This window comes from Mytilus californianus, unplaced genomic scaffold (assembly GCF_021869535.1).
Source record: "Mytilus californianus isolate M0D057914Y unplaced genomic scaffold, xbMytCali1.0.p SCAF_3, whole genome shotgun sequence".
In the NCBI taxonomy this organism is placed as follows: Eukaryota; Metazoa; Mollusca; class Bivalvia; order Mytilida; family Mytilidae; genus Mytilus; species Mytilus californianus.
Window position 1 is genome coordinate 45,949,095 of NW_026262679.1, and position 9,308 is coordinate 45,958,402.

Below are 9,308 nucleotides of genomic sequence, written 5' to 3' on the forward strand. Positions count from 1 at the left end.
TTTCAACTATTGATATTGATCTATATTATATATTGTTGCCTTTTTGTTATCAAATTATTAAAATGATTATTTTTTTTTATTTCTTTACAATGTATCAGATAAACAACAAGAAATCTTACTGGTGTTTATCACAATAAAGAGAGTACAACAATCATAAAATTAAAAAAGAAGGGTTATAACCTCATCTTCCATCATCACCCAAAAAAAAAAGAAGTATGCCACTATTTCTTGATCCAAATCATTACATATTTTTTCGTATGTGGTGATTAATGGCTCGGTTCTATAATCTTTTGTTAGTTTTTTTTTTTTTTTTGTTGTTGTTAAAATGTGTCGATCTGTTGAGTCAATCCTTTTTCAACTGATTTATATATTTTGTTCATATGTTGTGCTGTTACACCACTGCTCCATGTTAGGGGAGGGTTGAGCATTCACAAGCATGTTTAACCCTGTCACTTTTTGTACATGATGCCTATCCCAAGCTTACTCAATTACAGAATGGGCTTATGGTGACATTTGTGTTGTCTCATTTGGTTATCATACTGCATATTCTTATTTTTTTTTATTATTCTTTTATTTAAATAATTAATGTAATTTAATAAGTTTATTGATAATGTTGTTTGGAATGCTTTTAATATTTCCATGAGGAGGGAAACTCTAACTTATTTTCTTTTCAATTGGAGTTTTGTGTCACTGTATTATTTTGATCTATTTTCAAACTTAGTCCATAATCATTATTAATGTCAATTTTTCCCATTCATTATTATGACCATATAGAGTTAAGGAATAATTGAAATTCGCTCACTGTGACCATGATCAGGTAAATTCCAGTTCCACTCAGTTATGCCTCAATGAACAGATTTCTATTGTTAGATTTAAAATAAAACTAAAAGGTCAACTGTCCCTATTGTTGTTGATCAGGTGTTCAGATGGTACACAACAGATTGCAAGTTCTGTCACTATTTCTTGATCCAAATCATTACATATTTTTTCGTATGTGGTGATTAATGGCTCGGTTCTATAATCTTTTGTTAGTTTTTTTTTGTTGTTGTTGTTGTTAAAATGTGTCGATCTGTTGAGTCAATCCTTTTTCAACTGATTTATATATTTTGTTCATATGTTGTGCTGTTACACCACTGCTCCATGTTAGGGGAGGGTTGAGCATTCACAAGCATGTTTAACCCTGTCACTTTTTGTACATGATGCCTATCCCAAGCTTACTCAATTACAGAATGGGCTTATGGTGACATTTGTGTTGTCTCATTTGGTTATCATACTGCATAATTCTTATTTTTTTTTATTATTCTTTTATTTAAATAATTAATGTAATTTAATAAGTTTATTGATAATGTTGTTTGGAATGCTTTTAATATTTCCATGAGGAGGGAAACTCTAACTTATTTTCTTTTCAATTGGAGTTTTGTGTCACTGTATTAATTTTGATCTATTTTCAAACTTAGTCCATAATCATTATTAATGTCATTTTTCCCATTCATTATTATGACCATATAGAGTTAAGGAATAATTGAAATTCGCTCACTGTGACCATGATCAGGTAAATTCCAGTTCCACTCAGTTATGCCTCAATGAACAGATTTCTATTGTTAGATTTAAAATAAAACTAAAAGGTCAACTGTCCCTATTGTTGTTGATCAGGTGTTCAGATGGTACACAACAGATTGCAAGTTCTGTCACTTGAGCAGAAAACTCATGGGCGTCACAATTTTTAGTAAAGTGCAATAATTGATACCTTAGATTTTACCCGATAATACTAGAAAATAAAATCTTCCTGCTTTTAATCCATTCTAAACAAATATGTCCCTCTATATAAGGATAATCACTCTATACAGGTATTATCACCATATATAGGGGGTTTGTTCCCAACCTAGGCATGTATAAGCTTTTAATCTTCTTCTATTGGATATTAACCCTATTTGCAGGGTCACCACATCAAAAATATATATGCGTTTATTTTAGAAATAATTTACCTTGTTAATATATTTATAAATGTTTATTAAATAAAATAATGGTAGAATGGTAAAAGGAGAGATTGATTGATTGATTGATTGTTGGTTGCTTAACGTCCAGTGGTAAAAGAAAGAGAGAGCAAGAAAAGGTATATGTGATTTTTAACACCCTTAGCTACTACCGAAAGAGAGTACATGTATATACTGTATAATACACTGAACACATCCGTGTGACAAGAAATTATAAAACTTATATTATTTCAAAATGGATAAAACTCATTTGACATGACTTTGGTTAGATTATCTATAGTTAAAAATTTCCACTTGTTATAATTAAAGTTTTCATGGTTTTTGTCTGGGACATAGCTAGGGTAATCATACGGGTGCGACTTTTTTTTTAAACTTCCAAATTATGTTTAAACTGTTTTTTTTAGGTATATTGGGGTATGTTGGGGTATATTGGGGTAAAAAGTCACGCCGAAATCACACTTCCGGTACATGTAAGAGTTAACTTTTCTTTTCCCGCAATCGTCAAGTAGAAACTTTGCAGGTTTTTTGGGGGGTTTTGAAAGTTACTTATGTAAGGTAGGTTTTATTCTTTCTTTATCAATAACATATGGTCTAGTAATGTTATGTATAAATATCAAGTTTTAAGTGTTACACAGTATGAAAGTCAAGATTAGTTTGGTGACTCGAAAGCGAGTGGAGCCAATTTGACAGCTTGTTTTGTTTGCAATTATTTAAGCATAATAATTTTTTACAAAAAAAATTTGTTTTTAATGTGTGATATTTTGAAAAATATAACCTTAATTCACATTTTTTTTTGTCACTTACTATTATGTGACTAGCTGCATTTCTTGTCAAAATCTTCTTAATCCCTTGAGGGACTGTAGAAACTCTCAGTACTTTCACCCTCCAAATTTGTTATTTTTAGCTATGGTAGTATAAGACAATTCTATCGACCTTATACAAAACTTCTTATGAAAAACACCTCAAGGAATATGCAAACAAAAATGAGAGTTATTAATCGGATAAGCAAAATTGGCACCTTTTGATCTAAATAAACAAATTGATTTCATAAACATTTAGCTATAAATGAAGACTTTACTTTCAAATAAGCTTGTATTTATAATTTATTCTATCATTGAGATAACCATCGGCATTCTGTTAAAAAATGTCTTTGGGTGACTTTTAAAGACAGAGGCGTCACAAGTTCAATACACATAGATTCAAAATAATTTGTTGTTATATTTGTCTATTATTTTAGGTTCCATTTCAAACAGGCAAAGTTGAACTAAGATAGTTTCTGAAAAAATGTAAGCACCCTACTCATATAAATCAAGTATTTATACATGGCCATTTTTCAAATAATTGAATTTGAGCGTTCCTGATGAGATACATAAAAAGTGCTTTGGATGCACCAAATTATTAAAATGCTATTTTTGTGAGACATAGGTATTATACATCCAGTGGTGGCGGCAATGGTGTAAACTATTTGTTTAAAGCTTTATATTTCAGAAGGTAGAAGACCTGGATGCTTCAGACTTTGTGTGCAGATACTTTATGTTACAAAGTTTCCTTCTGTCATATGTCCATTGTCCTTGACCTCATTTTCATGGTTCGGTGACTGCTTGAAAGAAAATTAGTTTTTTTGTTAAGTGAAATACTCGCTTATTATGAGTAATTGGATAACTTATTTGGTATATGGGTTCCTCGCAAAGTCTACATGTCTGTCGGGTAAGGTTTCCCTGACCTCGACCTTATTCCGTGATCAAGGTTAAAGTTATGTGGTCAAGTCCATATCTCAGATACAATAAGCAAAAGGTCAACTATATTTGGTATTTGAAATGATTGTAAGGCATACATGTATGACTGACAGGTTTCATCTGACCTTGACTTCAATTTCATTGGACAATATTTAGTTTTTATGGGTTGGTCTATTTCTAAGATACATCATATAAGCAATAGGGCCACTATATTTGGTGTATGGAATGATTGTCAGGTGTACATGTCTGTCTGGCAGGTTTCGTCTGACCTTGTCAAATATGGTTCGAGACTGACATTTGTACTTATAGGATGCACATTTACAATTTTCATTCAGCTGTTAAATAACAGTGACCTTGACCAAATTCAGAATTTTTACATAAGATTCGATACAAGTAATCTCTAGAGATGTTTTATAGATATTAACATTTATAAGTTGCCCTCCCAAAATGTTATTTTTTTGTCTTTTGATAGGTGTTTGTAATGATTTTCTGGGTAAATATCCAATTTTCTTTAGGTGAGTGTAGAAGCACATCAAACTGTACTTAGTTCCAAAACTGGTGTAATATTGACACTGAATGGATTGAATTAGTAGGTCTGAGTATATCTTTGCTTTATAGAAATAAGAAAAACTGCAAACGGTGAAAAAGGGGAAGGGTTTCTGTTAAAGTTATGAAAATAAAATGACAATTAGAAACGGGTTAATCACTCCATCTTACACACTTATATGACTTATTAAGCATAAATTAATTGGCCTACAATTGACACGAAGTTAAAGGTTATCTACTAAAAGAGGGTTATGTACAGCATCGATGTATTTTACAAACACTTGTAAACAACATCAATCTTATTGAAATGTAGATCTCTGATTTTGTTATTCCCATGCATATGAGCTTATATATACAAGCACGCGAGTTGATATAGATCAGAATTTTAATCAGATCAAAACAACATAGAAAAATTGACGAAGCTAGTAAGTAGCTATTACATTTCATTGTCTACTGTTAAATTGAAAGCCTTCTGACCTGTTTTCGGTTAGAGAGCTAATTTCAGTTGTTTTTTTTTAAGTCGCAGAATGCGAGGCATACAGAATAAAATCTGATGGTGGAGGCGGCAATGCCGTAAATTATATGTATAGCTTTATATTTCAGAGGTTTTTTTTGTATAGCTTTATATTTCAGAGGGTAGAGGAATAGGATTTATATATTTTGTATATAGGTCCATTGTGTTGTGAAGTTCCAGTCTGTCATATAATCATTGTTCTTGACCTCATTTTCATGATTAAGTGACTGCTAAAAAACTGTATAGCTTTTTTTTGTCATGTGAATGTCTTATTTATCATGAGTTCTAGGATAACTATTTTTGGTTACTAATATATGGTATCCTTGCGAGGTCTACATGTCCGTCAAACATGGTTCACCTGGCCTTGACTTCAATTAAAGCTCACCGGGGTCCGAAAGGCCCCATGTGAGCTTATGCCATCACTTGGCGTCCATCGTCGTCGTCGTCTGTCGTTGTAAACTATTTAAAAAATCTTCTCCTCTGAAACTACTGGGCCAAATACCTTCAAACTTTAACTAAATTTTCCTTAGGGTATCTAGTTAATAAAGTGTATCTCAAGTTTTGATCCATCGACAAACATGGCCGTCATGGCTAAAAATAGAACATAGGGGTCAAATGCATTTTTTGGCTTATATCTCAAAAACTAAAGCTTTTAGAGCAAATCTGACATCGGGTAAATTTGTTCAATTGGTCAAGATCTATCAGCTTTAAATCTTTCAGACGAATCGAACAACCCATTGTTGGGTTGCTGCCACCGAATTAGTAGTTTTAACAAAATTTTGCAGTTTTTTGTTATTATTTTGAATATTATTATAGATGTATATAAACTGTAAGCAGCAATAATGTTCAGCAAAGTAAGATCTACAAAAAAGTTAATATGACCATAATTGTCAATTGACCCCTTAAGGAGTTATTGTCCTTTAAAGACAATTTTACACAATTTGTTCATCAAGTTTGCTAACATTTAAAAATCTTCTCCTCTGAAACTACTGGGCCAAATACCTTCAAACCTAAATAAATGTTCCTTAGGGTATCTTGTTTATAAATTGTTTCCGAAGTTTGTATCCATTGACAAACATGGCTGCCATGGCTAAAAATAGAACATAAGGGTCAAATGCAGTTTTTGGCTTATATCTCAAAAACTAAATCTTTTAGAGCAAATGTGACATGGGGTAAAATTGTTTAATTGGTCAAGATCTATCGGCCCTGAAATTATCAGAAGATTCGAACAGCCCATTGTTGGGTTGCTGCCACCGAATTGGTAGTTTTAACAAAATTTTGCAGTTTTTTGTTATTATTTTGAATATCATTATAGATATATATAAACTGTAAGCAGCAATAATGTTCAGCAAAGTAAGATCTACAAAAAGTTAATATGACCACAATTGTCAATTGACCCCTTAAGTAGTTATTGTCCTTTAAAGACAATTTTACACAATTTGTTCATCAAGTTTGCTAACATTTAAAAATCTTCTCCTCTGAAATACAGGTGAGCGATTCAGGCTCTTGAGAGCCTCTTGTTAAAATAAGGAGATGTGGAATTCGAAGTAAGCAATTAAAGGCAAACGTACAGACTTCAAAACTGAGAAAAACCCATACCGTATGGTCGGCTATAAAAGGCCCCAATATGAAAAATGTCAAACAATGCATTTGAGAAAACTAACAGCCTAATTTATAACAAATATTTTGTTTATAGGTCCATTGTATTATGAAGTTCCAGTCTGTCATATAATCATTGTTCTTGGCCTCATTTTCATGGTTAAGTGACTGCTAAAAAACTGTATAGCTTTTTTTTTTGTCATGTGAATGTCTTATTTATCATGAGTTCTAGGATAACTATTTTTGGTCACTAATATATGGTATCCTTGCAAGGTCTACATGTCCTTCAAACATGGTTCACCTGGCCTTGACTTCATTTCTTGGATCTGTGAACAAGGTAAAGTTTCAGTGGTCAAGTCCATATCTCAGATACTTTAAGTAGTTGGTCAAATAATATTTGTTGCATGGAATGGTAGCAAGATGAACATGTTTTTGTGGCAGAGTCCATCTGTCCTTATCCCATTTACATAGAAAAGTGATAATGTTAATTTTTATATAAAACTACTTGTAGAATATGAAAATAAGGAGATGTGGAATTCAAATTAAGCAATTAAAGGCAACTGTACAGACTTCAAAATGGATGAAAAGCCATACTGTATGGTCGCCTATAAAAGGCCCCAATATGAAAAATTTGAATCAATGTATTTGAGAAAACTAACAGCCTAATTTATAACAAAACAATTTACCATGAAAAATATGACAAACATGAACCAACGACAACCACTCAAACCTCGATCCTGACGGGACAGGCATATAAAAAATTCATAATCCTTTTCTCTTAGACTTTCGACATAATTCAGTCAATTAGTAAAGCATGCTGTACCTGTTGAATCCTAGTTTTTACAGTCATGATGTTTATGATAATACTTTTCTCAGACTATTGATGACGTCCTTTCATTAACTTTGAGTAGGAGACTACCATTTGATTTAAAAAGGGGGCAGGGGAGGAGGATTTAAAAAAAGAATAACTTGGACTGGTATGAACTGAAAATGAATGACTGCACTAGACAGGATGAAAATAAATACTCTGCAACATGAAATGCAGAATAGTTATGTGTACAAAAGTGAAAATAACCACCATCTGTGTTGTGAATATGAAACTAATATATACTTTTTGTTTTTCTTTCAGAGTACCTGACCCGATGTCGACGCCACAGACCAAGACAAACGCACAGATGCAGGAAACAGCAAGAGATAAGTATTTTTTCTGACTTGCAGTGCCCCCCCCCCCCCCCCCCCCTCCATCGGTGTGGTTGATATGAAACTAATATACACTTTTTGTTTTTCTTTCAGAGTACCTGACCCGGAGGTGGAGGCCGCGGAACCCAAGGCAAAGGCACAGATGCAGGAAACAGCAAGAGATAAGTATTTTTTCTGACTTGCAGTGCCCCCCCCTCCATCGGTGTGGTCGATATGAAACTAATATACACTTTTTGTTTTTCTTTCAGAGTACCTGACCCGGAGGTGGAGGCCGCGGAACCCAAGGCAAAGGCACAGAATGCAGGAAACAGCAAGAGATAAGTATTTTTTCTGACTTGCAGTGCCCCCCTCCATCGGTGTGGTCGATATGAAACTAATATACACCGGTGTGGTCGGTATGAAACTAATATACACTTTTTGTTTTTCTTTCAGAGTACCTGACCCGGAGGTGGAGGCCGCGGAACCCAAGGCAAAGGCACAGAATGCAGGAAACAGCAAGAGATAAGTATTTTTTCTGACTTGCAGTGCCCCCCCCTCCATCGGTGTGGTCGATATGAAACTAATATACACTTTTTGTTTTTCTTTCAGAGTACCTGACCCGGAGGTGGAGGCCGCGGAACCCAAGGCAAAGGCACAGAATGCAGGAAACAGCAAGAGATAAGTATTTTTTCTGACTTGCGGTGCCCCCCTCCATCGGTGTGGTCGATATGAAACTAATATACACTTTTTGTTTTTCTTTCAGAGTACCTGACCCGGAGGTGGAGGTCGCGGAACCCAAGGCAAAGGCACAGAATGCAGGAAACAGCAAGAGATAAGTATTTTTTCTGACTTGCGGTGCCCGCCTCCATCGGTGTGGTCGATATGAAACTAATATACACTTTTTGTTTTTCTTTCAGAGTACCTGACCCGGAGGTGGAGGCCGCGGAACCCAAGGCAAAGGCACAGAATGCAGGAAACAGCAAGAGATAAGTATTTTTTCTGACTTGCAGTGCCCCCCTCCATCGGTGTGGTCGATATGAAACTAATATACACTTTTTGTTTTTCTTTCAGAGTACCTGACCCGGAGGTGGAGGCCGCGGAACCCAAGGCAAAGGCACAGAATGCAGGAAACAGCAAGAGATAAGTATTTTTTCTGACTTGCAGTGCCCCCCTCCATCGGTGTGGTCGATATGAAACTAATATACACTTTTTGTTTTTCTTTCAGAGTACCTGACCCGGAGGTGGAGGCCGAGGAACCCAAGGCAAAGGCACAGAATGCAGGAAACAGCAAGAGATAAGTATTTTTTCTGACTTGCAGTGCCCCCCTCCATCGGTGTGGTCGATATGAAACTAATATACACTTTTTGTTTTTCTTTCAGAGTACCTGACCCGGAGGTGGAGGCCGAGGAACCCAAGGCAAAGGCACAGAATGCAGGAAACAGCAAGAGATAAGTATTTTTTCTGACTTGCAGTGCCCCCCTCCATCGGTGTGGTCGATATGAAACTAATATACACTTTTTGTTTTTCTTTCAGAGTACCTGACCCGGAGGTGGAGGCCGCGGAACCCAAGGCAAAGGCACAGAATGCAGGAAACAGCAAGAGATAAGTATTTTTTCTGACTTGCAGTGCCCCCCTCCATCGGTGTGGTCGATATGAAACTAATATACACTTTTTGTTTTTCTTTCAGAGTACCTGACCCGGAGGTGGAGGCCGCGGAACCCAAGGCAAAGGCACAGAATG